Source organism: Entelurus aequoreus, linkage group LG05, assembly GCF_033978785.1.
Source record: "Entelurus aequoreus isolate RoL-2023_Sb linkage group LG05, RoL_Eaeq_v1.1, whole genome shotgun sequence".
NCBI lineage: Eukaryota > Metazoa > Chordata > Actinopteri > Syngnathiformes > Syngnathidae > Entelurus > Entelurus aequoreus.
The window spans coordinates 22571091-22578097 of NC_084735.1; positions in this window are offsets into that span (position 1 = coordinate 22571091).

Genomic DNA, 7007 nt, shown 5'->3' on the forward strand with positions numbered 1-7007 from the left:
AACAACCAGGCAGGAGACAAAGTAAAGCTACTGCATAACACACCAAAACGAAAGGAAGACTGGAAAGTAAGGGTGCAGGACAGGAATTAAACACGGGGAAACACCCACAAAACCAAATCAATGCACCTGTGGCTACAGATCATGACATGTGCCATTATATTCTTATCAGTGACTGTGAGAATAATTATGTATACATTATCACACAACTCTTATGTTTAAGGGCCGTTGCTATAGTTATTATCAATTGTGCTGAAGTTGTACTTTTCTATCTGTGCAGCAGGACAGCTGGCAATCCAAAAGATTGCGAGTCGTCTCGTGTTGTGTCCAGACTAGGCCTGCTGGCTGCCAAGGCCGAACATCGAGTACCGTGACGCAGACAAAGCAGAGACAGGGCGACGTCACGAGTGTCAGCACATTTGCATTTCATTAATAGTCATATATTGTGTCTTGCGACAGCCTCAGTGACGTAACCAGGGACCTCCCAAATAAATCGATTTTAGAGCGTAGTTTGGATCTGTAACTAGAGTACGGCCCAACAACGTCTCTCCTCATTGAGCCAAATTGAACGCTGTCTCTGCATGATTCCTTGCTTCCTGTCTGTTTATACAGATGTCATCAGTGTTTGAACCTGACAGTGACGGAGCAGAAAGGAGCGAGGAATACGTTTGTGGTCAAACCTCGATGACATTACTTGACAATTTTCATGCGCCTCCTCACACAAAACAGGGCCCGAGGCGTGATCTACGTATAGGGACATGCGGCCTTGCACATAGTACAGTATTTATGCTGCTAGCATGTTGACACTAAACACTTTACAGTCATTCAACAACAACAAAAAATAAATAGTTTAAAGGCCTACTGAAATGAAATGTTCTTATTTAAACGGGGATAGCAGATCCATTCTATGTGTCATACTTGATCATTTCGCGATATTGCCATATTTTTGCTGAAAGGATTTAGTAGAGAACATCGACGATAAAGTTCGCAACTTTTGCTCGCTGATAAAAAAAAGCCTTGCCTGTACCGGAAGTAGCGTGACGTCACAGGTTGAAAGGCTCCTCACATTTCCCCATTGTTTACACCAGCAGCGAGAGCGATTTGGACCAAGAAAGCGACGATTACCCCATTAATTTGAGCCAGGATGAAAGATTTGTGGATGAGGAACGTGAGAGTGAAGGACTAGAGTGCAGTGCAGGACTTTTTTTTCTCGCTCTGACTGTAACTTAGGTACTAGGGTTAATTGAATTCCACACTTTCTCCTTTTTCTATTGTGGATCACGGATTTGTATTTCAAACCACCTCGGATACTATATCCTCTTGAAAATGAGAGTCGAGAACGCGAAATGGACATTCACAGTGACTTTTATCTCCACGACAATACATCGGTGAAGCACTTTAGCTACGGAGTTAACGTGATAGCATCGGGCTTAAATGCAGATAGAAACAAAAGAAATAAGCCCCTGACTGGAAGGATAGACAGAAGATCAACAATACTATTAAACCATGGACCTGTAACTACGCGGTTAATGCTTTCCAGCCTGGCGAAGCTTAAAAATGCTGTTGCTAACGACGCCATTGAAGCTAACTTAGCTACGGGACCTCACAGAGCTATGCTAAAAACATTAGCTATCCACCTACACCAGCCAGCCCTCATCTGCTCACCAACACCCGTGCTCACCTGCGTTCCAGCGATCGACGGCGCGACGAAGGACTTCACCCGATCATCGATGCGGTCGGCGGCTAGCGTCGGATAGCGCGTCTGCTATCCAACTCAAAGTCCTCCTGGTTGTGTTGCTGCAGCCAGCCGCTAATACACCGATCCCACCTACAGCTTTCTTCTTTGCAGTCTTCATTGTTCATTAAACAAATTGCAAAAGATTCACCAACACAGATGTCCAGAATACTGTGGAATTTTGCGATGAAAACAGAGCTTTTTGTATTGGGATACAATGTGTCCAAATACTTCCACTTCAACCATTGACGTCACACGCAAACGTCATCATATCTAGACGTTTTCAACCGAAAATTTCCCGGGAAATGTATAATTGCACTCTATAAGTTAACCCGGCCGTATTGGCATGTGTTGCAATGTTAAGATTTCATCATTGATATATAAACTATCAGACTGCGTGGTCGGTAGTAGTGGGTTTCAGTAGGCCTTTAAGTAATCAGTTGTGCCGTTTTGCCAACACGCGCACACACACATAAATCCCGTTGGTGCCTTCACAAACGATCAGAAATCCCCAAAATCTTTAACTATAACAACCATATTGCTACAATAATAAACATTTGAAAAAGTAAAAAAAACACTTACATTACCATCGCAAAGAAGGAGCTGACGAGAAAGGATCCCACAGACCGAGGGAGAGACTGGAGGGATTGTGTGTGTGTGTGTGTGTGTGTGCGCTGAAAGAGATGATTTTCCTCCGCTGTGAAATAAGTCTGCTCTGGCATCTTCCATCCATCCATTTGCCACCGCACATCCCTCTTTGGGTAGCCTATCCCAGCTTCACTCGGGCGGAAGGCGGCGCACGCCCTGGACAAGTCGCCACCTCGTTGCAGGACCTGCTTTTGCATCCGGACTCATCACAATTAAAACTTCAATTCTTGTGAGCGTAATGTACTCCTCTTTTTTTTGTTGTTTTTTTTAACTTCACAGCGATTCCCTTCTCCTTTCCACAGTAACGTTGTCTTTTTGGGACTTGTATCGAGTCAGCAAAATGGACAAAAGTTGTCAAGAGTAGAAAAGACACACGCTAGAGCAGTGTTTTTCAACCTTTTTTGAGCCGAGGCACATTTTTTGAGTTGAAAAAATGCGGAGGCACACCACCAGCAGAAATCACTAAAAAAACGAAACTCAGTTGACAGTAAAAAGTCGTTGTTGCAATTGTTGGATGTGACTTTAAACCATAACCAAACCATGCAACACTATAGCTCTTGTCTCAAAGTAGGTGTGCTGTCACCACCTGTCACATCACCCCCTGACTTATTTGGAGTTTTTTACTGTTTTCCTGTGTGTAGTGTTTTACTTCTTGTCTTGCGCTCCAATTTTGGTGGCTTTGTCTCTTTTTTCTGTATTTTCCTGTAGCAGTTTCATGTCGTCCTTTGAGCGATATTTCCCGCATCTACTTTGTTTTAGCAATCAAGAATAATTTCAGTTGTTTTTATCCTTCTTTGTGGGGACATTGTTGAATGTCATGTCCTGTTCGGATGTACATTGTGGACGCCCGTCAGTAAGTCTTTGCTGTCGTCCAGCATTCTGTTTTTGTTTACTTTGTAGCCAGTTCAGTTTTAGTTTCGTTCTTCTAAGCTTCAATGCCCTTTCTTTTCTTAGGGGCACTCACCTTTTGTTTATTTTTGGTTTAAGCATTAGATACCTTTTTACCTGCACACTGCCTCCCGCTGTTTCCGACATCTACAAAGCAATTAGCTACCGTCTGCCACCTACTGATATGGAAGAGTATTACACGGTTACTCTGCCGAGCTCTAGACAGCACCCACACTCAACAACAACACATCATTTGCAGACTATAATTACTAAATATTTTTAACCCAAATAGGTGAAATTTGATAATCTGTGGTTGAAAAACACTGCGCTAAAGAACTAAAAAAGTGACTATGCAGGCGAGACACCAAATGAATGAATGAATGAAAGGTTAGTGGACAGGGGCGGCGTGGCGAAGTTGGTAGAGTGGCCGGGTCAGCAATCGGAGTGTTGCTGGTTACTGGGGTTCAATCCCCACCTTCTACCTTCCTAGTCACGTCCGTTGTGTCCTTGGGCAAGACACTTCACCCTTGCTCCTGATGGCTGCTGGGTAGCGCCTTGCATGGCAGCTCCCGCCATCAGTGTGTGAATGTGTGTGTGAATGGATGAATGTGGAAATACTGTCAAAGCGCTTTGAGTACCTTGAAGGTAGAAAAGCGCTATACAAGTATAACCCATTTATCATTTATTTATCATCCATCCATTTTCTACACCGACACATGGCTCACACACGGAGGCGCATTCGGCTCGATCCGAAAGCTCGTAAATCGAAAAGTTTGTAAATGGAGGCGTTCGTAAAACCGAGATTTGACTGTTTTTTGAATTCATCTTTTTAAATTGCACAGCCATCTGAAGGTCACTTTGTCTAAAAAACAAACAAAAAAAACAGTTTTTTTTATCATAATCTATTTTACTTACTGGGGCGGCATAGCTCGGTTGGTAGAGTGGCCGTGCCAGCAAGTTGAGGGTTCCAGGTTCGATTCCCCGCTTTCGCCATCCTGGTCACTGGACACGTAACCCACCTGCTCCCAGTGCCACCCACACTGGTTTAAATGTAACTTAGATATGGAGTTTCCCTATGTCGGGGGTCGGCAACCCGCGGCTCTAGAGCCGCAAGCGCCGCCCTAGTGGCTCTCTGGAGCTTTTTCAAAAATGTATGAAAAATGGAAAAAGATGAGGGCAAAAAAAGATTTTTTTAATTTTAATATGGTTTCTGTAGGAGGACAAACATGACACAAACCTCCCTAATTGTTGTAAAGCACACTTTATATTAAACATGCTTCACTGATTCGAGTATTTGGCGAGCGCCGTTTTTGTCCTACCAATTTTGGCGGTCCTTGAACTCACCGTAGTTTGTTTACATGTATAACTTTCGCCGACTTTCTAGGACGTGTTTTATGCCACTTCTTTTTCTGTCTCATTTTGTCCACCAGACTTTTAACGTTGTGCATGAATGCACAAAGGTGAGTTTTGTTGATGTTATTGACTTGTGTGGAGTGCTAATCAGACATATTTGGTCACTGCATGACTGCAAGCTAATCGATGCTAACATGCTATTTAGGCAAGCTATATGTACAAATTGCATCATTATGCCTCATCTGTAGGTATATTTGAGGTCATTTAGTTTCCTTTAAGTCCTCTTAATTAAATTTATATCTCATGACACACTATCTGTATGTAATATGGCTTTTAATTTTTTGCGGCTCCAGACAGATTTGTTTTTGTATTTTTGGTCCAATACGGCTCTTTCAACATTTTGGGTTGCCGACCCCTGCCCTATGTAAAGCGCTTTGAGTCACTAGAGAAAAGCGCTATATAAATATAATTCACTTCACTTCATGGGTGGAATGGCTCATGATGTCATCTTAAGTGAACAAAAGGCATTTGGCAGAATACTCCACCTTGTGGCCAAAAAGAGCCATTGATGGCACAAGTAAAAAGAGCAGTTCTGTGTTTGAGGACAGTAGGAGTTTGTGGGTTCCCTGGTGGAGGTCCACTCAGAGAGCACACACACACACAAGTGCTTTCTTTCAGAACGTTAAAAACAACAAAAAAAAGTCAAACTTTTCTTCTTAGTCGCTACTGATGCAACGCTTAACTCATCCGCCTGCTGACTTTCAAAGCGGCCGCCAGCTTTAGCTTAGCGTCATTAAAAGTTGCCAAACAACTCACTCTGTGTGTGTGTGTGTGTGTGTGTGCGCGCGTGTGTGTGTGCGACTTTGTTGTTTCAAGTGCAAATTAGGGCGCACTACAGTAGGTCCATTAATGTTGTTTGTGAGGGGAAACGTGTTTGAACTCCCAGCTACGACTCAGCATCTGCTCCACGTTTCTTTGACCTTTAAACCCGGCATGACCGTGGCAAAAAAACCAAAAAAAACAAAGGGGATTCTTATTAAAAAAAATCTAATGTTTTAATAGAGCATTAAAAACCTTCTAAATACATTTTTAACATTGTTAGAGCCTTTTAAACATGAAATAACACTCAGTCACTTTTACACCCCTGACCTAGCATGGAGTGTGTTCTACTGCAGTGTTTTTCAACCTTTTTTGAGCTAAGGCACTTTTTTTTTTCTCAAAAAAAATACTGAGGCACACCACCAGCAGAAAGGGTTAAAAAATGAAACTCCACCAGGTTGTCGTGCCTTATTTTGAGTTTGTTGTTGTTTCCTGTGTGTAGTGCTTTAGTTCCTGTCTTGCGCTGTTATTTTGGTGACCCTTCCTGTTATGTTGGCGTTCTCCTGTAGCAGCTTCGCGCCTTCCTTTGGAGTGCTATTGCCCGCACCTGCTTTGTTTTCGCAATCAAGACTATTTAAGTTGTGCGCACGCCATCCTTCTTTGTGGGGACATTGTTGATTGTCATGTCATGTACGGATGTGCTTTGTGGACGCCGCCTGCTCCCCACGCTGTAAGTTTTTGCTGTCGTCCAGCATTCTGTTTTTGTTTACATTGTAGCCTGCGAGAGGCAATGATGAGAGATATAGCAGATTAGTCTCTCTTAACAAGTGGCTGACTAGCTTCTGTAGGCAACAGGGACTAACGTTTATTGATAACTGGCCCTCTTTCTGGGGCAAACCAGGCTTGCTGATGAGAGACGGCCTTCACCCTAACCAGGAAGGCGCCATCATCCTGTCTAGAAACATAGACTACTATTTAAGTCTCAGTTGACTGACTACACTAGAGCAAGCCCGGTCACAGGCAATTACAATGTCTGTTAGTCCGGGTGAGGAGTCAGTTAAGCTAGAACTAGCCAGCGCCAGGCTGGATAATCCATGTACGCATAGCAATTCTCTTAGAATAATACACAATTCACATAATGTTTTTTCTGTTGTGTCTGTGTCAGAGGCGGACATGCATTCTACTGAGGTGGCAAATTATGATATGTCCAGTCTATTGCAGCACCAAGCAAACAATCGGAAAATTCCCGTCATATCAATTCCTAGATATGATCGAAACTATTTTAAGTGTACTACGCATAATAAATGCAACATTGTTAATATTGCCACTACGGATAATCTTAACAAAAACTCGTCAAAACAGCCCAATACCTATAATATGGGCTTTTTAAACATAAGATCATTGTCTCCCAAGGCGTTATTAGTTAATGAGGTCATTAGAGACAACAATCTTAACGTCATTGGTCTTAGCGAAACCTGGCTCAAACCAGACGAATTTTTTGCGCTCAATGAGGCATCTCCCCCTAACTATACGAATGCGCATGTTGCCCGTCCTCTTAAAAGGGGAG